Source organism: Rana temporaria, chromosome 6 (genome assembly GCF_905171775.1).
Source record: "Rana temporaria chromosome 6, aRanTem1.1, whole genome shotgun sequence".
NCBI classification, from domain to species: Eukaryota; Metazoa; Chordata; class Amphibia; order Anura; family Ranidae; genus Rana; species Rana temporaria.
Window position 1 is genome coordinate 168,256,525 of NC_053494.1, and position 24,792 is coordinate 168,281,316.

At 43.0% G+C, this 24,792-nt stretch overlaps 1 protein-coding gene and 1 pseudogene across 2 annotated transcripts in view; both read right to left on the reverse strand.

The window, feature by feature from the left end:
• The window catches only part of GAD1 (glutamate decarboxylase 1), a 151,990-nt gene that overhangs the window by 122,483 nt on the left and 4,715 nt on the right, over nt 1-24,792 (reverse strand). The gene's annotated exons all lie outside the window — the stretch shown is intronic.
• LOC120944541 lies at nt 5,251-5,449 on the reverse strand (annotated as a pseudogene).

The following is a 24,792-nucleotide window of genomic DNA, read 5'->3' on the forward strand; positions in this document are numbered from 1 at the left end:
ATAGTATCCCTTTAATCTCTTCATTTTGGGTCCCCCACTGGAGGCTCTTGAGCAGGCTCGCTCCCGAGCACTCCTGCAAATACACATTGTGCATTTACACAATGGAATGCAGCTCGGCCCCACCCCCCACTCTCTCCTCATTGGCTCACTAGCTGTCATTGCAGCAGGAGTCAATTGCTTCCACTGCGGTGTGAGCCTACGAGGAGAGACACCCGGTTGAGACACTGCTCTCATGCACATCGCTGGATCAAGATGAGGCTCAGGAAAGTATGGGGGGGGGGGCTGGGAGGAGCTGCACCCAGAAGGTTTTTTTACCTTAAAGGGTAAATTTACCGTAAGGTGAACTTACACTGGACCCCCTCCTCACCCCCCCCCCCCCGCTGACCTGGAGCCCAGCAATCACCTGCTAGGAGACCTCGTATAGCCGCCTAACCGGTCTGAGGCTTAGAAATCCCCTCTGCTTAATCCTCCCTGTAACCTTAATACTATCTCTAACCATAACCGTAAACCTGATCTTCACATTAGCCTCCCTTGCAACCTTCACACTAACGCTCCCTGCTACTCAACCACTAATTCTCCCTCCAGCCATAACCCTCTCACTAACTCCTAGGAATGCTCCTGCATACCTCTCAACTTTTTGAGATGGGAATGAGGGACACCTATTAGTATAAGGTATGTAGGCATAGGACACACCCACTGCCATGCCCCCTTTTTTTACCACTTCTATTCCTTTGTACTGGATTTCGAAATTTGCAAATTCAGCAATTTAAAAATCAGTTAAAAGGTTTAGCACAGGGAAACACTTTCTGAAAGATTAAAAGTGCGTTTTATATACAACTATAAAGATCAGACCAAAATGAGGGACAAATGAGGAGGAAAGAGGGACAGAGGGACTTTGTTTAAAATCAGGGACAGTCCCTCCAAATCAGGGACAGTTGGGAGCTATGACCTCATCAAACCCCTCAATCCATCACATTTTTCAGCTTTAAAGCCCAACTCTGGGAAAATAAAACATTACCCCTTGCAGTAAATCTGTGCCCACACTGCAAGGGTTAATTGCTTGGTTATGTCTAGTGGAACAATAAAAGGACATATACTTACCCAATCCTCTGCTCCTCCCTGCAGCTTTTGCACCCCTATGCTCCATCGGTCTAGGGACCTATATATATTTTTTTTTAAAAAGGGGGGTTGCCATCTGGGTCCCTTTAATAATATATATATATATATATATATATATATATATATATATATATATATATATATATATATATATATATATATATATATATATATATATACAAATCATTTTTTAAAATAAATTACAAAAAAAGGGGGGTTGCCATCCGGGACCTCTGGGCCCTTTAATAAAAAAAAGAAACCTCTGGGCCCTTTAATAAAAAATAAATAAAAAAAAATATATATATAAAAAAATAAAAATAAACATTTATAATAAAAAATGGCCCTTAAAAAAATATACATTAAAAAATATATATATATTTTTTTTATAAAAAATAAATAAAAAAAAGGGGGGTTGCCATCCGGGGTCCTGGGGGTCTCCGGGCCCCTGGGGACCTTCGGACCTCTAAAAAAAAATCTGTCCCTTTAATAAAAAATAAAAATATATTAAAAAATATATATATATTTTTTTTATAAAAAATAAATAAAAAAATGGGGGTTGCCATCTGGGGCCCTGTGGTCCTCCGGGCCCCTTACAGGTGTACTGCCTGTACCCCCCTGATGGCGGCCCAGGACCTGACATCCTAAAGATCAGAGCAGGGTCCATATCCCTACTCTGGACTTGAGGATGCCGAGGGACATTCCACTGCGGGATCGCGGGGGAGCGCCACCTGCTGGAGGAGCGCCAGATCAGTTTCTCCTCTCCCTTAGACAAAACAACTTATTAACCCTTGCATTGTGAGCACAGCGCCACTGCAAGGGATCATTTTTTACCTGCCCAAAGTTGGGCTTTGAGGATGTAGACTGGTCGCCAAGAACATCTTTAGCACACTTGAAACTACTTCCTCATATCTGATTGGTTGTAAGAGCCCCGGTGTTGTATGACTGTAGACATAAATCTGTTGACAGAATTGCTTTCTTTTGTTCATTTGCCATTAATATTGGAAGCCCTATATGAAGGGTTTCAGCTCTGTATTCAGTATTCACCGTTCTAAATCTATTATCCAAATCCTAAAATTCTAATCCCAGTTGGCTATTTTATTAGAGAAAGCCAGCGAGTGAAGAGCATTAGAATGATCCTTGGAGGCCTAAGCTCAGATAATCCATACTGGGAGATCGTTATAGGAATACATTTAAAATTCTGCCCGTGCTGCGTCTGTTCTGCGTTTAGGGGATAGAAAAGTTTTTCTTAATTTATTAATCCACTTATGTATAAATTATGTTTTTCTTCACGCTCCAGGAACAGCCGAAACTCGGTGTGAACTGTTTCTGTTTTATAATGATGAAAATAGATGTTGCTGCACCTAATGATGAATTGTCACAATATTACTGTATTACATGAGCCAAAGTGCGTTTCCATAGCGATACGTATTGTGTCGCCACTAAGGATGTACAATGAAGGAGTTTTTATTTATATACATATATAGTAGCAAGAAAAAAAGTATGTGAACTCTTTTTTTTGCAGTAATTTGGCAAAAAACCTGATCCTCATTAACCACTTGCCGACCGCTGCATGTACATATACGTCGGCAGAATGGCACGGCTGCGCAAAGCAACGTACCTGTACGTTGCTTTGAATTTGCCGCCGCTCAAGCGCGTGCCCCTGCCGCGTGCTCGGTGAGCGTGCCCGTGGGCCCCGCAGACTCGATGTCCGCTGGGTGCCCATGATCATGACACGGATTGGCAGAACAGGGAGATGATGCCTATGTAAACAAGGCATTTCCCTGTTCTGCCTAGTGATAGGACAGTGATCTACTGCTCCCTGTCATCGGGAGCAGTGATCACTGTCGTGTCACTGGTAGCCCATCTCCCCCAGAGTTAAAATCACTCCCTAGGACACACTTAACCCCTTCATCGCCCCCTAGTGTTCAACCCCTTCCCTGCCAGTGTCATTTACACAGTAATCAGTGCATTTTTATAGCACTGATCACTGTGTAAATGACAATGGTCCCAAAATAGTGTCAAAAGCATCCGATGTGTCCGCCATAATGTCGCAGTCACGATAAAAATCGTAGATCGCCGCCATTACTAATAAAAAAAAAATATTAAAAAAATGCCATAAATCCATCTCGTATATTGTAGATGCTATAACTTTTGCGCAAACCAATTAATATATGCTTATCGCGATTTTTTTTTTACCAAAAATATGTAGAAGAAAACTGAGAAAAAAATTTTGTTTTTATATATATATTTTGGAGATATTTATTATAGCAAAAAAGTTAAAAATATTGTTTTTTTTTTCAAAATCTACTCTCTTTTTTTGTTTATAGCGTAAAAAATAAAACCTGCAGAGGTGATCACATACCACCAAAAGAAAGCTCTATTTGTGGGGGGAAAAAAATACGTAAATTTTGTTCGGGTGCCATGTCACACGACCGCGCAATTGTCAGTTAAATCGACGTAATGCCATATCACAAAAAATGGCCTGGTCATTGGGCAGCCAATTCTTCCGGTGCTGAAGTGGTTAAAGTGACAACAAAATGCAAACACAATGGGCCAGATTCAGAAAGAATTACGTTGCGCAGCGGCGGCGTAACGTATCCTATTTACGTTACACCGCCGCAGGTTTACTGCATAAGTGCCTGGTTCACAAAGCACTTACCTGTAAACTTGCGGCGGTGTAACGTAAATCGGCTCCGCGCAAGCCCGCCTAATTCAAATGGGGCGGGCACCATTTAAATTAGGCGCGTTCCCGCGCCGAGTGTACTGCGCATGCTCCGTCCGTCAAATTACCCGACGTGCATTGCGCTAAATGACGTCGCAAGGACGTCATTGGTTTGACGTTAACGTAAATGGCGTCCAGCGCCATTCAAGGACGACTTACGCAAACGACGTGAAATTTAAAATTTCGACGCGGGAACGACAGCCATACTTAACATTGCTTAGACCACCTAGGAGGCAGCCTTAACTTTACGACGCGTATCGCTACGGAAACAACGTAAATTTAGATCGACGGGCATCGCGGACGTTCGTGAATCGCCGTAACTAATCATTTGCATATTCTACGCCGACCGCAATGGCCTCGCTACCTAGCGGCCGGCCTAGAATTGCAGCCTAAGATCCGACGGTGTAACACAAGTTGCACCTGTCGGATCTTAGGGCTATCTATGCGTAACTGATTCTATGAATCAGTCGCATAGATACGACAATCGTATCTCAGAGATACGCCGTCGTATCTCTTCTCTGAATCTGGCCCAATGTGCTTAAGCTGATAACACACAGTCAAATTCAGATTCCTTGTGTCTTTATTGAACACGCACAATGAATATTCACAGTGCTGGAGGAAAAAGTATGTGAACCCATAGAATAATTACTTTAACGAAAACAAATTTTTTGCACACCTGGAGTCCAATTGATGAAATGAGTTTGGAGGTGTGGTTTAACCCTTTCATGACTAAGCCTATTTCTGACATTTGTTGCTTGCAAGTTAACACCCTTGGGAGAGAGCTTCCCAGAAGGGGGTTAGCTCTTGAGGGGAGGAGTCGAGACAGCCGCCGAGGGACCCCAGAAGATGAGGATCGGGGCCACTCTGTGCAAAACTAACAGCACAGTGGAGGTAAGTATGGTATGTTTGTTATTTAGAATTATTTTTTTAACCGTTACAACCCCTTTAAAGGCAGAAGGCGGCGTGAGGGGCCTTCGGTATAACAGCTGAGCAGCTTTTTAGCCGCATCTGTTGTTATCCCTGAAGAGCCGACCGCCCGCTCTAAAAAACGGTACAGGGGTGATGCCTGCCACTGAAACCCATTGAAAAAAAACCCCCACAACATAATCCCCCCTCCACCAATTGATTTGGACGAGTGCACAAAGCAAGGTCCATAAAGACATGGATGAGAGAGTCCGGAGTGGAGGAACTTGACTGGCCTGCACAGAGTCCTGACATCAACCCAATAGAACACCGTTGGGATGAATTAGAGTGAAGACTGCAAGCCAGACCTTCTTGTCCAACATCAGTGCCTGAACTTACAAATGCGCTTCTGGAAGAATAGTCAAATATTCAAATAGAGACACTCCTAAACCTTGTGGACAGCCTTCCCAGAAGAGTTGAAGCTGGTATAGATGCAAAGGGGTGGGCCAACTCAATTTTTTTTTTTTCCCACCTAGAAAGATGACCAAGTCATGAAATGGTGGCAGCACCTGCACAGAGCAGCACTGCTAACAGGAGTCCTAACGAGACAAGAAACCTAAAATTCATCATCGTGGAAGGTGAGTTTGGACACTTTCGAGCACATTTCTCCCTTTGAATCCTACAGAAATGATCCCTGAGCCCTGGTTCACACTGGGTACGATTTGAGATGCGATTTGACATGTCACATCGCATCTCAAATCGGCGGCATTTGCCGGCAATTGTCGGCAATGGCACTGTCCTAATCGGTGCGACGCCGCATCTGCGGCGCTGCACCGATTTCAAAAAGTAGTTCCTGTTCTACTTTTTGCGATTTCGGGCCGCGATTTACATTGAACCCTGCACAGATGTCTCTTAAATCGCGGCCGAAATCGCGGCAAAATCGCAGCCGCGAAATCGCAGTAAGTGTTCGCAGCAGTGTGAACCTAGCCTATAAGTATAGTCCTGGGCCAACTCAATATTGAACCCTACGGACTAAGACTGGGATGCCCAAAAAAATTGTGTACGTTTAAAGGCAGGCGTCCCAAAACTTTTGACAATTTATTGTATTATTCTGAGTAAATTCACAGATCTATTGACCTGAATTTATCCTTTGTTTAAGCTGCATGACCCTACTTAAAATGGCTTTACATTCCCATTGACTTGCGTGGGGAGAGGAGCAGTTTGGTGCAAAGGATAGCCCATCTACACAAACCCCAAATCATCTTTTATTCCCAGGAAAAGTTTATATAAATTAGAGCACAGGCTGGTGATGTGAAAAGATTATAGGGGATATCAATCTGTACTTTTATTTCCTTTATATAAAAGTTTTAGCTTCCACCAGCACTCATCATATCTAAATGTCAGATTCATGCACTGGCACTTCCTGAAAAGTTCATTTTCCTTGTTTCTCTTCAATCACCACGGGGAATCTAGAAATAATCTCAATTCTTTGCCAGAACAAAAGACAAAAATGTTATTTTAACTAAAAAAATAAAATAATAGAAACCAAGGGCCAGATTCACGTAGAATCGCGGCGGCGTAACTTATCCCAGATAGGTTACACCGCCGCAATTTTTCATCGCAAGTGCCTGATTCACCAAGCACTTGCGATGAAAATTACGCCTGCGGCCTCCGGCGCAAGGCGGGCCAATTCAAATGGGCGTGTGCCATTTAAATTAGGCGCGCTCCCGTGCCGGACCTACTGCGCATGCTCCGTTTCCTAACTCCCGCCGTGCTTTGCGCGCCGTGACGTAATTTTTTTGAACGGCGACGCGCGTAGCGTACTTCCGTATTCTCGGACGGCTTACGCAAACGACGTTGATTTTTAAATTTCGACGCGGGAACGACGGCCATACTTTAGACAGCAATACACTTGCTGACTAAAGTTAAGGCACCAAAAAAAAAGTGTAACTTTGCGACGGGAAACTTGACTACGGACGACGTAGTGAACGCGAAAAACCGTTGTGGATCCGCCGTAACTCCTAATTTGCATACCCGAAGCTGGTTTACGACGCAAACTCCCCCCAGCGGCGGCCGCGGTACTGCATCCTAAGATCCGACAGTGTAAAACAATTACACCTGTCGGATCTTCTGGCTATCTATGCGTAACTGATTCTATGAATCAGCCGCATAGATAGAAACAGAGATACGACGGCGTATCAGGAGAAACGCCGTCGTATCTCATTTGTGAATCTGGCCCCAAGTGTCAGATATATGACCGATTAAAAAAAAAGGGGGGGGGGGGGATAAAACTGTGCTAATGGTGCATCAATGAAAGAACAATTAGTGAAAAAGGTAATAAAGCTGCGACACAAAAACATGTGATAATCATGTGGACAAATGTGGAAATAATATTATAGTCACGCTAAAATGGTAAATTTAAATGTGAACTAAATAATATGAATTTAAAGTTTACCTTACGAAATATACAAAATAAGTGCACCAGAATTAGTGATATAAGGTGTTATAAACAGTGATATAAATATCTCATATCCTCTAAATGCAACCAGAGATGGATATAGATTAAACCTCTATGGTATCATTGCATATGCAGCACAGCATATCAAGGAAAACAGTGTCCGCAAACAGAATAAATGTATAAAGTCCAATCCCACAGGAAAAAAAATGGGAAAAAGGAGTGAAGAGTGTAAGGGATTAAACAGCCACCCGCCACCACCGCAATGGATTCTTCCTCATGTTCCACAGGGGAAAAAAGGGGGGGAGAGGGGAGAACCCTTACCAGATCTGTGCTTCCAGGGTCACGTGGGGACGTGGTGACGTCGGTACGTAGCACCACCCTGACCAGCTTTGTCACAAATGACATTATCCCTTCTCCCCCCCTTTTTTCACCTGTGGAACACGAGGAAGAATCCATTGCGGTGGTGGCGGATGGCTATTTGATCCCTTACACTCTTCACTCCTTTTTCCCATTTTTTTTCCTGTGGGATTGGACTTTATACATTCATTCTGTTTGCGGACACTGGGCTAGATTCAGGTAGCCCTGCATAACATTGTGCGGGCGTAACGTATCTCTGATATGTTACGCCGCCGTAAATTAGGGCGCAAGTTCCGTATTCATAAAGAACTTGCGCCCTAATTTACGGCGGCGTAACGTATGTGGGCCGGCGTAAGCCTGCCTATTTCAAATGGGGATGATGTGGGCGTGTTTTATTTAAATTATTGTTGACCCCGCGTATTTTACGTTTTTTACGAACAGCGCATGCCCTGTTCGTGAAAGAATCCCAGTGCGCATGCTCGAAATTCCGCCGCAAATCTTCATTGCTTTCGACATGAACGTAAATTACGTCCAGCCCTATTCGCAAACGACTTACGCAAACAACGTAAAAAATTCAAAATTCGACGCGGGAACGACGTCAATACTTAACATTGCACGTATGTTTGTGAATCGGCGTATCTAGGTCATTTGCATATTCTACGCCAAAAACAACGGAAGCGCCACCTAGCGGCCAGCATAAATATGCACCCTAAGATACGACGGCCTAAGAGACTTACGCCAGTCGGATCTTAGCCTAATTTCGGCGTATCTTGCTTTCTGAATACAGAAAGAAGATACGCCGGCGCAGCTTTGAATTTACGCGGCGTATCTATAGATACGCCGGCGTAAATTCTTGCTGAATCTAGCCCACTGTTTTCCTTGATATGCTGTGCTGCATATGCAATGATACCATAGAAGTTTAATCTATATCCATCTCTGGTTGCATTTAGAGCAGTGGTTCTCGAGTTGAGAACCACTGATTTAGAGGATATGAGATATTTATATCACTGTTTATAAAACCTAATATCACTAATTATGGTGCACTTATTTTGCATATTTAGTAAGGTAAACTTTACATTCATATTATTTAGTTCACATTTAAATTTACCATATGACCGATTAAAGCTGAACTCCAGTTTAAAATTTTCCCTCATTTTCAGTCTCAGTGACAATGGTCACCAGGACAAAGAGATAGAGTGACTCCCCAAACAGGGGCACAGGCAACAATAAAAACCTGACAGCAGTTCCAACCCCTCACCAAAAAAGTTTGGGCTTTGGGAACACTTTAAAAATGTTAAATAGATTAATTTTGCATGTATAGCTAAATTGTAACTTTTTAAATGTTATGGATTCCCGTTAGGCAGGTGAAAGTAAACGAATTCTCTATGAAGCACAATCACAACCAGATGATCCAGCACATTTTCAAGCGCCCGAAAGAATTATGTGCCTGTATTTATAACACAGCCCATAAACAATAAGTGGAAGTACAGGCCAAGATAAGGCAATAGCTTGATAAAGGGCCATATCTTGGTCTTAAGCAATAGCTATTGTGTCTGTGCACCGCAATAAATAAACCAAAGTTGAATTTCATCACAGCACTGGGGTCCGGGTTATCCATCTTTCATTTTTTATTCAGCGCCTAGACTTATATTACTCATTTTGCCATGAATGATAGTTGTCATGCTGATTTGATACATAATTCCCGAGCAAGAGTGTATATGCAGCTAGGCCCGGAAGAAAAATGATAGGCTTCTGAGAGATCCATATTAAAGGGACAGTATAGTTGCTTTGTACATTTTATGTATTGATTAATAATATGACAATAAAATAGCTGCTCTTTTTTTTGTCAGGTAAATATGAAATATTTCCCATTAATAGTTTGTCTTTTATTTCGAGGCAGGAGAGGCTTTAGGCTCCTTTTCACATTTTTCTTTTTTCCCCCTATTTGTTTAACAAAATGTCTACAGAACTCAATGGCTCAAGTTGAGATTTACACACAAGAATGGATGACTCATCCCAGTAACTCCTCCTCAGTTATCAGATTGCTTGGTCTGAGGTTCCAGTAAGAGTTTAGCTGCCTGAAGTTAGATTATTAATGTTATATTGTCTGTTATGCCCTGTACACACGATCGGATATCTGATGGAATCTAATCCGATGGATTTTTTCATCAGATATCCAATGAAGCTGGCTTTCATCAGTCGTGCCTTCACACCATCAGTCAAAAATCCGTTCGTGTCAGAACGCGGTGATGTAAAACACTACGACGTGCTGAGAGAAATGAAGTTCAATGCTTCCGAGCAAAAAAACTATGGGGCCCACACACGATCGGTTCATCCGATGAAAACGGTCCATCGGTCCGTTTTCATCAGACGAACCGATTGTGTGTACAGGGCATTTGTCTACCCCAGGCTCTTTGGAAATCCTTTGTCATGCATTAAATAAGTATGTTATAAAAAAAATTGGTGTATGATCTACATAAATTAAACTTGCAGTCAGGCTATTTGCATTAAAGTATTTATATACCCTTAACAAGAAGTAAATGATCTTTAAAGTGGATGTAAACCTGATTCATGAAATTAGAATTGGGCACATATATCTGCAGTATTTTGTTATCTCTCTTAAAAGAGCTAAGTTCTGTAGATCTCTCCTGAACCGTTCCTCTGTTATCAGCCTAATAACTCCTGACAAATTCCTGTACACATCAGATAAAAGTAGCCTGAAATTTCTGTCAGGGGAGGTTGCTAAAATAGATTAGCAGGGAGCAGGAGCTGTTACAAAACACATATGAGAGTCTCTGTCTATGATGAGAGTGGGGTGGGTGCCTTTCCTCCAATCATCAATTTTAACTATCTTATCTGTATGCCCAGACATCACGCTCTGTGTTAAACAGGAAGAGAAAATCTCCTAACAAGATATGAACTTTCTAAACAGTATATAAATGTAAAGACAGCAGATATGGATGTAAAACCTATGTAGGGAGATTTAGTTCATATCTGTGTATCATCTGAGGCTGTTCACTTTACTGGGTGTATGGAGGGTTTACATCCACTTTAAAGTGGTAGTAAACTCTGCCTTTTATCTTGTACCTCTACAGGTAAGCCTATCATTAGGCTTACCTGTAGGTACAGAGAAAATCTCCTAAACATGCATTGTTTAGGAGATATTCCAATGTGTAGCAGCCGGTGACATGACCGATGCATGTACACTGTTCTCTCAAAGAACACCACATTTGAGTATACCATCCATTGAGAGTGCTGTGCGCAGTCATGCCATTCAAATGGCCAGAGTCCATGAACCTGGAAGAAAGAACAGATGAAGATGGAATCCCTCTCGGTGGTAACTGTGCGGAGCTGGAGGGATCTATTTTATAGGTAAGTAGTAGGGTTGTCCCGATACCAATACTAGTATCGGTATTGGGACCGATACTGAGCATTTGCGTGAGTACTTGTACTCGCGCAAATGCTCCCAATGCTTCACCCGATACTTTTTTTTTCTAGAGAGGGGGCGGAGAGCGGAGTAGAGCAGTCCTCAAAGAGAAAGCCAAGCCCCCCCCCCCCGCCGCCGTCTAGTTGATCAGCGCAGGGAACATTACAGCTTTCATTTGAATAGCTGTGTGTTTCCCGCCGCGCCTCGTCAAATATAGCCCCTCCCCCTTGTCTGGGCACTTTGATAGACAGATTACCCATCCCAGGATTGTGTGTATGGCTTCAGATTCTTCTTTTGGACCAGCATGTAGTCAAAAAGATTTGCCTTGATCATCCAATTTCCAAAAGGGTTTACCACAGCCAGCCTGGAGGTAATACACAGGCAATTATGGCAATACAAAAGGAGTTCAGTGGTATTACAAAGCCAACTGTGGCAATACACAGGCAGGTCACTGGCAGTATATGGGTAGCTGCTGGCAATACATAAGTAACCCAGTAGCAATACGGGGAAATTGATGGCAATAAAAAGAAAACACGACAGCCCAGAGGCAATTCATAGGCAATTGTGTAAATATAAAGGGAACCTGGTGGCAGTTGTGGCAATAATTGTGATTAGGATGTTTAGATTTCATGAGTTTATTCCCAACCTGTTATGCCCTGTACACACGATCGGACTTTTGTCCGACTCAATTCACATCAGAATTCCGACGGAATTCTTTCGGAGGAAAATAGAACATGTTCTCTATGTAATCTCCGATGGAATTCATCTGAATCTCCGATGGGCCATACACACGGTCGAAATTTCCGATGGAAAAAGGCCTTCTGACTTTTTCCATCGGAAATTCCGATCATGTGTACGAGGCCTTATTCTCCTTGCTGTGTTTTGTTTTCCAACACATAGGGAATAGCTGCAATATTCAGACAACTGTGGCAAGCTGACAACACGCACACAGCAGTTCATTCTCAAATTGAAACTACATGGACAACCCATTTCTCTTGAGTTTTGTTCTCCAACCCTACCTCTTTTAGGCATGGAAGAGTGTGCAGGTCAGGATAGCAGAGGGAAAATTACCATAACATGTCATCTGTTCCAGCACTGTGCCTACTGTCTAATGCCTGAAGGAACTAAAATAGGAGAATAAAGCTGCTTTCCTACCAACTCCTATAGGTAGATTCAAAGAGATGGGCTTAACTTTGCGGCGGCGTAGCTAACCTGTTTAGGCTATGCCGCCGTAAATTAGCTAGGCTAGTAATGATTCTCAATATACTTGCCTGCTAATATACGGCGGCGTAGCCTAAAGCGGGTGGGCGTAAGGGCGCCAAATTCAAATTACTTGGAGGGGGGCGTGTTTGATGGTAATGAGGCTTGACCTCACGTTTTTGACGTTTTTTTTTTCACTGCGCATGCGCCGGGCGACTACATTTCCCAGTGCGCATTGCGGTTACGTACGCTGCACGGGCCTATTGATTTAGACGTGGACGTAAACGATGTAAATCCCGATTCGCGGACGACTTACGCAAACGACGTAAAAATTTTTAATCTCGCGGCGGGAACGGCGGCCATACTTTAACATTGTTATTCCACCTAATAGATGGAATAACTTTAGGCCTGTAATGCGCTACGGAAACGGCGTAAATCGTCTGCGGCGGCCGGGCGTACGTTTGTGAATCGGCGTATAAACTAATTTACATATTCTACGCCGGCCGCAATGGAAGCGCCACCTAGCGGCCATCCAAAATATTGCAACCTAAGATAGGACGGCGCAAGCCGTCCTATCTTTGATATGTTTAAGCGTATCTCTGTTTGAGCATACGCTTAAACATAGGTCGGCGTAGATTCTGAGTTAGGTTGACTTATCTACTGATAAGTCGGCCTAACTCTTACTGAATCTACCTACTTGTTTCTCCAGCTGGGTTAGGTATCTTCTCTTTGGTAGTTACTGTGACAGAAAGTAAAGGCACTGACTAGTGCTACCAACCTTACCCAAAAGATCATGGATACCCACATTTTGTTACAGACTAATCATCAAACCCACATGAGATTGTCCATAATTCATTTAATCACTTATCTGTACTAGCTTTGATTGGCTGGCGGTAGATGAAAGGATTTTAAGATTTAATAAATTATTTAAAAAGGATATTTTTCTCCTTTCCATGAAACAATGAGATTTATACATTTCAGCGTGACTGGTGATGACGGGAGTCTAGGGAGGATGACAGAGATAACCCCAATATGGGTTGAGCAGGATTTGGTATTTAAAGAAAATTATTATTTTTTTAATCTTTTTTTTTAAATTATATTTACATTATTATACAAATAAGAGTTCCATGGTGTTGGCATTTCAGGCAAGTAATTTTAGGTCATTCAATAAATATCACGTTTTAACATAGTGGGTGATTGGTATTAAGATAGCAAGTAACATGATATTTTGGGAAGGTCAATGACCTTAGAGTGGCTACTCAAACTGGTTTCCGTTGATGGTGTTTGAATGTTACCCATATAATGTGCTAACTAGGGCCGAAACAACTAATCGATTAATCGACAACTAATCGATTATGAAATTAATCGATTAATCGGCCAGTAACATAATGGGGTTAAAAAAACTAAAATTAGCCCTTTATAGTACAAAAAAGCTAATCGCTACTGTAAATATTACTTTTACTGTCCCACAGTAAAAAAAAGGAACCCCTTACAGTAGCGATTATTTGCTCTTTTTGTACTGATTTTTTTTTTTTTTTTAACCCCATTATGTTACTAAACATCTCAGGCCTGGGTTCACACCTCTGTGTTTTTTGGTGCTTTTTGCAGAAACACACTACAGTTCATTTACATGTTTTCCTATGGGACACGTTCACATCCAGGATTTTTTTTCAGCGGCTGCGTATTTGGAAAGGGCAAGGACTTTTTAACGCAAAATGGTGCTGTTTTGTTTTTTTTGGTTCAATATACTTCAATGGAGAAGCTGCAGAAAAGCATGTAATGTGTTTTTGCGGCAATTTGTGTTTTGTAATCTGCCCAACAACAAATTGGCCCAATTTTTTTTTTTAAATGCTAATATTTTTTTTTTTAAGGCTATTATCCGATTAATCGATTAATCGAAACAATAATCGGCCAACTAATCGATTATGAAAATAATCGTTAGTTGCAGCCCTAGTGCTAACATACGTAACTCCATGTTTAAGTGTCCCTTTAAATAGTATGTTTGGGCTAAGCTGGTCCAAAGAACAATTTATTACACTAAGGCCGCGTACACACGATTGGTCCAAACCGATCGTGTGTGGGCCCCATTTGTCAGTTAAACTTCGGTCAAAAAATGACATGATCGTTTTTTTAACTGATGGTGTGTAGGCACATCAGACCATCAGTCAGCTTCATCGGTTAACCGATGAGAACCGTCCCTCGGACCGTTCTCATCGGATGGACCGATCGTGTGTACGCGGCCTTAGGCCACTTTCACACTGAAGATGTTTTTTAGTAGCGCTGTGTGGGCGGGAGCAGGTCGATTTTATCCCCAAAGAAGGGGTTAACAAGGGGTTAAAAGCACTGCTGCTGAATCGCTTTGCAGGCGCTTTGGCAGCGATGTCCATTGATTGCAGTGGGCAGGGCATTTTGGGAGCGTATACCACCGCCCCAAAGATGCTGCTTGCAGGACTTTTTTTCTCGTCCTGCAAGCGCACTGCCCCAGTGTGAAAGCCCTCGGGCATGAGAAGCGCTTTCCAGGAATTTTTGCAGGTGCTATTTTTAGAGCTAAAATGCCTGAAAAGCGCCTTAGTGTGAAAGTAGCCTTATAGGTGCACTGCTCGATCATTCACAGGGAGCTTTGAATTGTAATAAATACAAAGCATTCTCTGATTGGCTGAGGTGGAGAGGCAGGCAGATGATGTCACAATCTCAGTCTCAGCAAATCAGAGGAAGCTTTGTATTCATTCATAGATAACGTTTCCTTTTTTTAAATTTTACTTAGCAAATTACTTTTACAGTGTATCTACTAACAGTAAATCCAACCTCAATGGACTTTATTATAATTCTTGAAGAATGTCACCGATTTTCAAAGTGCCTGAAGAAGGCATCTAAAGATGTAGTGACATATTTCGGAATAATCAATAAATGAATGCGCCAAAGGAAATGACAAGGCTGGAATGTTGTATGTTCACATTCAAAAAACAACTCTGCAAGTCAATCACATCACAATTCCAGTGCAAGGATAAACAAGAGAACAAAGTGTTACAAGTGGATTGGTATGATCTGGTATTATGTTCTGCATTTTATACACATATTAAATGGCAGTATCAATGGGTACACAAGAATTAAGGGATACACATTGTAAAACAGAAATGCATTAAAATGTACATGGCAGATTTGTCCAGTGTTTTATAAATACTGGATTTAAAGTACCATAGACCACTCATAATAGTTATTTGCTCCACACTGCTAAAGCCATGTAAAGTTTCCTGTGAATGGCTGAGCAGTGCTCAGTCCAACCCTATTTTGTTACAGGAGTGAGACGGGAAGTTCTTGTCCCACTGCGGGAACATAGGGCCAAATCCACAAAAGCGATACGACGTCGTAACTGCTGTTACTCCATCGTATCCCTGGTCCTAACTATGGAACTGATCCACAGAATCAGTTTTCCATAGTTAGGGAGAAGATCCGGCATGTGTAAGGGACTTACACTGATGGATCTTAGGATGCAGTACCGCATCCGCCTCGGGTATGCAAATTAGCACTTACGGAGATCCACGAAGCTTTTCAGCTTCGTTTTTTCTCCGTAAGTTTTAGTTTGCATACGCAAAATTAGGGCTGCTTTTAGAAGGTGTAAAGTTAGTACACCATGTAAAAGCAGACCTTTCTGTCCAGCGACCAGATTTTTTTTTAATTTTTAATTTTTTTTTTCCCGCCGTTTTTTTTTTTTTTTTTGACGCAACTTTATTGACCCGTCGCAATCCACAAAGCTCGGCGTAACGTAATTTCGCGCTATGCACGTCGGAAAAATGACGTCACGAGCATGCGCAGTACGGCCGGCGCGGGAGCGCGCCTCATTTAAATGGGAATCGCCCCCATTTGAAGAGGAACGCCTTGCGACGGCGGAATTTAAGTTACACAGCCCAAAATTTCTAGGTAAGTGCTTTGTGGATCGGGCTTTTAGGTAGAAATTTTAAGGCAGTGTAACTTAAATGGAAAAATTTACGTTAGGCACGATCTTTGTGGATTTGGCCAATAGCGCTCTATACTGTATGTAATTGAGGCTACAAGTATCTACAACTACACTGGTACAGGGTAACCAGATGCCCAAAGTCTTACCCCATGGTCTTCAGCTGTGGGGCCTTGACCTGTTCACTATTAGCTAATTCTGCTTCTGCTATAAAGACTGTCCTCTGTTCACTATCTACTGCTGAGCATTTTGAAGTATCCCATGCCCCAATCCCTATCCTGTTTAAAGTTTTGCCAGCAATAGATCAAGAAAAAGATAACCCCTGGATTGTTTATTGTGAATCTACTGTTGCTTGGGTGACTGGTAGCCTCTGTGTTGATTGGGGGAGAACTAGTAAAAGTCAGCAGCCCCTGCAGTGGTAGCACTGCAAAAATGTTGGAACTAAGCAAACCTACCTAAACTATGTAAAGGGTGCTATTTTTATGTTTTATTTTGATGTTGATTTTTTTGTTTTGTAAATTATTCTAGAAAATGTAATAAATATTAACTAATTAAAGAAAACACAAAACTATGTACAGATGTCAGGATAAACAGGGCAACACACGATCAGGCTGAGGAGCAAGAAATAAGCCAAAACAGGGAAAGGTACACAAGATCAGGAACCGTACTAGGAACAAGATCACAGGTTACAAGGAGAAAAGCACATGGGGCACACAGGCAAAATATGGAGGCACTGTGAGATACTAGAGGAGGGGCTAAATACCCTTCCAGCAGCCAGCATCAGGAAGGAACTAATTGCTAAGATCTACTGGCTACTGGGAGACACCCGCTGGTGGACACCGGTACAACACCCTTTAGAGCTGGGAACCACAGTGCCACCAGCAAGTGATCCAGTACCTGACGCATTCAGTGACCTGCCAGCTAGGGATACAGCAAGCTTGCTTTTCCAGACACTCTGGGCTAGATTCACATAGATTAGCGGATCTTTAGATCCGCGTAATCTATGTGATTTACGATCCGCCGGTGCAATTTTGCGAGGCTAGTGCAGTATTCACAAAGCACTCACCTCCAAACTTGCGCCGGCGGATCGTAACTCCCCCGGCGGAATTCAAATTCCGCGGCAAGGGGGAGTGTACAATTTAAATCAGGCGCGTCCCCGCGCCGTTTAAACTGCACATGCGCCGCCGGCGAAATTTCCCAGTGCGCATGCTCCAAATGACGTCGCTAGGACGTCATTGTTTTTGGCGTTAACGTAAATTACGGCCATCCGTATTCGCGACCGACTCTAGCAAACGACGTAAAAATTCAAAACTCGGCGCGGGAACGACGGCCATACTTAACATTAGCTACCCCTCATATAGCAGGGGTAACTATCCGCCGGAAAAAGCTGAACGCAAACGATGTAAAAAAAAAACGACGGGCGGGCGTTCGTTTCTGAATCGGCGTATCTCCTCATTTGCATATTCGTCGCGAGTAAAACACGAAACGCCACCTAGCGGACAGCGGAAGATTGCAGCCTAAGATCCGACGGTGTAAGTCACTTACACCTGTCAGATCTAAGGGAGATCTATGCGTAACTGCTTCTTATGAATCAGTCGCATAGATCCGACCGTCGGATCAGGAGATACGCCGTCGTATCTCTTTGTGAATCTGGCCCTCTGATTCTAATCTAGATGTTTTCCATCTGATGTCAAAACACAGCAAACGTTAAAGTGAACCCATTCCTATGTACATGGGTTCACTTTGAAGCAGATCTGTAGTGCAGAGAATTGCATGCATCTTAGTATGGTAAGTAAATGTGCAGGAGCAGGCCTTGCTATTCCCACAGCTCCCTCAGTTTCTGGACATGCCCGGGGAAGATGTTTCTATGCTTCCCTCCCTCAGCAGCCAGGTGGGAGGTCCTTCACTTTTAGAACCGTCATGCAGGGATTTGGGCAGGACCCTAACAGCACACACCTACTCAGGAAGACCCAGCTACATTGGGGAGCACCTCACCAATGGCTATCTGAGTACTGCAGTTACAATAGGGTGAACCTTTGACTTTAGATTGCTCCAACTGTTTGCTTGTGTTACCAGAGCTCCCCTGGACTTTACTAAGAGCAATACTATCTATGAGTAAAATTACAAGTAACTGTGTTCATACTATTTTACTAAAATAGTGCTTTTTTTTTTACAGTTGATGTAGACCCTTCTTAGATTGACTCTCTGTTGTAATAAAGTCTTACAGAGACTATGCTTTCTATTCCTATGCCCAATGAACCCTTAGCCACCACTAGAGGAACCCTAGGGTTCCACAGAACCATGCTTGAGAATGTCTGCTCTATACTGAAACATGTATGCGCAGCTCAGTGTACATCGTCAGCAGGGCCGGACTTACCATTGGCCTTGACTGGGCTCAAGCCCAGGGGCCCCACCCAATAGGGGGCCCCCTTTAAAAAAAAAAAAAAAAAAAAATTTTTTTTTTTTTTTTTTTTTTTTTTTTTTTTTTAGGGGTCCGGAGGTCCCCAGGGCCCCGGACGGCAACCCCCCTTTTTTTTATTTATTTTTTGTAAAAAAATGTTTTTTTTTATATATTTTTTATTTTTATATATATATATATATATATATATATATATATATATATATATATATATATATATATATATATATATTTTATTATTATTATTAAAGGGCCCAGGGGTCTCCAGGGCCCCGGACGGCAACCCCCCTTTTTTTTATTTATTTTTTGTAAAAAAATGTTTTCTTTATATATTTTTTATTTTTATATATATAATATATATATATGTATATATATATATATATATATATATATATATATATTATTATTATTATTATTATTAAAGGTCCCAGGGGTCTCCAGGGCCCCCGGATGGCAACCCACCTTTTTTATTTTTTTATAAAAAAAATTAAATTTTTTTATATATATATATATATATATTTTTATTAAAGGGCTCAGAGGTCCCCAGGGCCCCATGTGGCAACCCCCCCTTTTTTATTTTTTTTATAAATGTTTATTTTTTTATTTTTGTTTATTTTTTTATTTTTTATTAAAAGGCCCAGAGGTTCCCAGGGGCCCAGAGGTCCCCAGGGCCCCCGGGTTTGGCAACCTCCCTTTTTTTATGTAATTTTTATAAATGTTTTTTTTTTTCTTATTAAAGGGCCCAGAGGTTTATTTTTTCTTTTTATTAAAAGGCCCAGAGGTCCCCAGGGCCCCGGATGGCTACATATATTTATATATATATTTGTCTTCTTCTTTATTTCTTCTTTTTTTTGTAAAGGCCCCCCCGCTTCTCAATTTGCGGCAGCCCCCACGCTTCTCAATTTCAGGCGGCAGCACCCCCCCCCCCCAGGTTCTCTGCTTCAGGGGGCCCATGCCTTAAGCTGTGCAAGGGGCCCCAAAATTCCTGATGGCGGCCCTGCGCATACCTCCCAACATGCACGGATTCTGTGGGACTTTCCCGCACAAACAGCTTCTTCCCGCAGTTCCGCAAAAGGGTTAATTTTCCCGCACTGCAAGAGGAGGCAGCACGGAAGCAGGAGGAACCGGAGTGGTGTGTGGAGGACTGTGGCTGCTGAAGGGAAGAAAGCCGACAGTCTGTGGCCCCGGCTGTTGGCACATGTGAGAGGCACTCCCCCCTCAACAACTGCAAAATCCCCCCCCGCTCAACAACTTTAATGCGCTCCCCCCCGCTCAACAACTTCAATCCCCCCCCCCCCCGCTCAACAACTTCGATCCCCCCCAATTCTCGGCTCCAGGGGGCCCCTTCAACACTCAAGCCCAGGGGCCCCCACCACCCTAAGTCCTGCCCTGATCGTCAGCATACTTTGGTGCTGAGAACGACGGACTCCTGCACATATTCGTGGAAGTCAACCCAGCCAGAAGAATCTGGGGAAAGATGTTAGTGCCACTGTGGATATTGCATTACTGAAACAAAGGTGAAACAAAGGTGCGTATAGTCTCCCTTCCCAGCAGCACATACCATTTCTTTGCTCCACTTCCACTCTGTTTACCAGTCGGAGGTGACATAGTAACATAGTAACATAGTAACATAGTTGGTAAGGCTTAATAAAGACAACAGTCCATCCTGTTCAACCTGTGTGTGTGTTTGTGTGTAGAAAAGTCATTTCCCATATCCCCTTAAATTGTATATGTTAAGATGCATGTCCAAGAGTTATACAGCGGCAGGTCGGCTCCCCTGCGCAAGAGCACGTAGCTCTACGTCACCTCACGAAGCAGCCACTAGGGGCGCGTGCGATCCCCCCCTCCGCTCATCCCTGATCCCGACGCGCGTGCCCGGCGGTTACGATCACCGCCGGGCATACGCGATCGCTCGTTACATAGCGAGGACCGGGAGCTGTGTGTGTAAACACACAGCTCCCGGTCCTGTCAGGGGGAGAAATGCCTGACCGTCTGTTCATACAATGTATGAACAGCGATCAGTCATTTCCTCTAGTGAGTCCATCCCCCCCTACAGTTAGAACACACCCAGGGAACATACTTAACCCCTTCCCTGCCAGTGGCATTTTTATAGTAATCAATGCATTTTTATAGCACTGATCGCTATAAAAATGCTAATGGTCCCAAAAATGTGTCAAAAGTGTCCGAAGTGTCCGCCATAATGTCGCAGTACCGAAAAAAAAATCGCTGATAAAAAAAAAATATATTAATAAAAATGCCATAAAACTACCCCCTATTTTGTAAACGCTATAACTTTTGCGCAAACCAATCAATAAACGTTTATTGCGATTTTTTTTAATGAAAAATATGTAAAATAATACGTATCGGCCTAAACTGAGGAAAAAATAGTTTTTTATATATTTTTGGGGGATATTTATTATAGCAAAAAGTAAAAAAATATAAATTTTATTTCAAAATTGTCACTTTATTTTTGTTTATAGCGCAAAAACTAAAAACTGCAGAGGTGATCAAATACCACCAAAAGAAAGTTATATTTGTGGGAAAAAAAGGACACCAATTTTGTTTGGGAGCCATGTCACACGGCCGCGCAATTGTCTGTTAAAGCGACGCAGTGCCGAATTGCAAAAAGTGGCCTGGTCTTTGACCAGCAATATGGTCCGGGGGTTAAGTGGTTAAGGTTAAACGGCTTCTCTTCCAGTCTCATCGTGCGGCCCTGTGTCCTCTTATGCCGCGTACACACGTTCGTATTTTTCGACGGAAAAACCTTGGATGGTTTTTCTGACGGAATTCCGCTCAAGTTTGGCTTGCATACACACGGTCACACAAAAGTTCTCTGAGCTTTCGTCCGTCAAGAACGCGGTGACGTACAACACTGCGACAAGCCGAGAAAATTAAGTTCAATGCTTCCGAGAATGTGCCGAATTGTTTCCGAGCATGTGTCAGAATTTTGCGCGTCAGAATTGCTACAGACGATTGGATTTTCCTAGCTCTTAATCGTTAATCGTTTGTCGTCGGAAATTCCGACAGCAAAAGTCCAACGGAGCATACACACGGTAAGAATTTCCGTTCAAAAGCTCACATCGGACTTTTGCTGGCGGAATTTCCGATTGTGTATACGGGACATTGCATTCCCTGAGACTGAAAAGTTTCATACTTATGCTGGGATCCCCATTGAGATATTTGTATATCGCTATCATATTTCCTCTCAAGTGTCTCTTCTCCAGGGAGAATAAATCTAGCGCTTGTAGTCAATCCTCATAATTGAGGTCTTCCAGTCCCGTTATTAATTTAGCTTCCTTTCTTTGGACTTTATCCAGGTCCAGCACATCCCTTCTGAGGATTGGTGACCAGAACTGGATGGAATACTCCAGATGCGGCCGAACCAGAGTGACCTCTAATTTGATGGTGCCGGCTTTCCGTGGGTTGTGGCTGATTGACCTCTCATTTTATGGTGCCTGTATAGTTCCAGGGTCAATGCCAAGTGGCAAAACCAGCAGCAAAGCTGCCTGTGAGGGTGGCACCCTGACCACCACTGTAAGGGCTGCAGCATTCCTATTGACCACCATTGTAATTGTGTTTTTTTCCATTGGACCGCAATAAGTTGGTTTTGGCATGGGTTCCCCAAGACCTCAAAATTATTTTAGGGGTTCCTCTATGATAAAAAGGTTTAGGAAAGGTGATCCAGACTAATCAGGCTAGGCACAGGTAAGTGTATTTCCACTTTAGCAGTGAGATGTGGGAACCCGCCATGTGTTTGTTATAGGTTCCTAATAACACAGGTGAAAATGGAAGCCCTGGGTAAACTCTGTGTCACAAGTCCAAGCTTACACGCGGTTGAATAATCTTTTCGCACCATCTTGTGATAGCTTTGGGGCAAATCACCAGTGCTGTCATATTAATAGAGGGAGTCACATGCTCCTGCATACCAGAAATTGTCAATATTTTTCTCCTCACTCCTAAGCTGCAGAGGAGCAGTTTCAGCAGACATGTTCGGTCACCATCGTTTTTTCATAATGCTCTAGCAAAGCGCGGTTACGTTCTGCACATACGGCGGCACTCTGTTCCATTCAAGCACGCATCATAACTTGCTTCTGAGCATGCGCGGGTTTAAAAACTTCATTTTAAACGTCGTTTTAGCCTACGCACGATCATTTTTTATGACACAAAAAACGAAGCATGTTCGAATTTTTTTTTGGCGTTTTTCAGAAGACATAAAACAACGTTTTTCCCACACACGGTCATTTTAAATGACTTTTTTGAAAAATTTATTTTTTTGTTATCACAAAAAACGACCGTGTGTACGCGGCATTAGTCTGTAGGGTTCAATATTGAGTGCGCAATCATGTTTAAACAGGAAGGGGCCATCCCCAAACTCTTCCCACAAAGTTAGGAGCATGAAATTGTCCTGAAATTGTCTTGGTATGCTGACTCCTTAAGATTTCCCCCCACTGTGAGTACTTGTGCCGCTTGTCAGTGCCACCAATCAGTGCCAGTGCCGCTTGTCAGTGCCAATCAGTGCCAGTGCCGCTTGTCAGTGCCAATCAGTGCCACCAGTCAGTGCCAATCAGTGCCAGTGCCGCTTGTCAGTGCCAATCAGTGCCACCAGTTAGTGCCAATCAGTGCCAGTGCCGCTTGTCAGTGCCACCTGTCAGTACCAGTGTCGCTTGTCCGTGCCACCAGCCAGTGCCAATCAGTGCAGCCAGTCAGTGACAATCAGTGCCACCTGTCAGTGCCAGTGCCGGTTGTCAGTGCCACCTGTCAGTGCCAATCAGTGGCAGTGCCACTTGTCAGTGCCAGTGCCACTTGTCAGTGCCAATCAGTGCCACCTGTCAGTGCCAGTCAGTGCTTCCAATCAGTGCCAGTCAGTGCTTTCAATCAGTGCCACCTGTCAATGCCACATGTCAGTGCTACCTGTCAGTACCAGTCAGTGACAATTAATGCCACCTGTCAGTGCCAATCAGTGCAACCTGTCAGTACCACGTGTCAGTGCCAGTCAGTGCCACCTGTCAGTGCCAATCAATGCCGCCTTTTAGTGACAACCAATGCCACCTATCAGTGCCCATCAGTGCCAATCAGTGATTCCAATCAGTGTCGCCTATCAGTGCCACCTGTCAGTGCCAAACAGTGCCTCCTATCGGTGACATTCCCATAGACACACTCCTAAACCTTGTGGACAGCCTTATCAGAAGAGTTGAAGCTGTTATAGCTGCAAAGGGTGGGCCAACTCAATATTGAACCCTACAGACTAAGACTGGGATGCCATTAACCACTTAGCGACCTGCTCATGTACATATACGTCCTTACTTTAAAGATGGATATCTTGGTAACGGCAGCAGCTGCTGTCACACCAGAGATATTCATCTTTTCAGCGACTGGTCCTGTAAACGATAATGGTGGTCCCTGCGATGGATTCACCACAAGATCACCGTTATCGGCGGCACCCCCCCCCCACACTCTCCCGCGCCCTTCACCGCTTACCGGAGCTGTCAGTAGTGGCGGAGGCAATCGGGACCTGTCAGTGGCTGGGTATGGATACGAGTCAGGGCAAGATGGCCCCCACCCGTCTCCATATCATAACAGGGCGAAGCAACGTCAAAACGTCACTTCCGCCCATACGTCTTAAAGGGAAATTTTTTTGTTGTCATTTTTTCAAATGACAACATTTTGTTTTTATTGCATTGGTCTTTTTGACCCCAGATCTCATATTTAAGAGGACCTGTCATGCTTTTTTCTATTACAAGGGATGTTTACATTCCTTGTAATAGGAATAAAAGTGACTCAATTTTTTTTTTTATTGTTTTAAAATGAATAAAATAAAGTAAAATAAATAAGAAAAAAAACGTCCTGTCCCGCGCAGAAGCAAACACATACGTGAGCAGCTCCCGCATATTAAGACGATGTTTAAACCACACATGTGAGGTATCGCGGCGATCGTCATGCCGCATACCACCATCACTTTATGTGATGAAAAAAAACGACATTTTCTGTGAAGTAAAAAACGACGTTTTTGAAACTTCAATTTTCAAAGACGAAGTTTCCTACACACCATCGTTTTTCTCACAATGTTCTAGCAAAGCGAGGTTACGTTCCACCACGTTTTTCCATTGAAGCTTGCTTCATAAGTAGCTTCTGGGCATGCGCGGATGAAAAAACGTCGTTTTAAACGACGTTTTTGCTACACACGGTCAATTTCTGTGAAGTAAAAGTTGACGTTTTGAAAAACGACACATAAAAT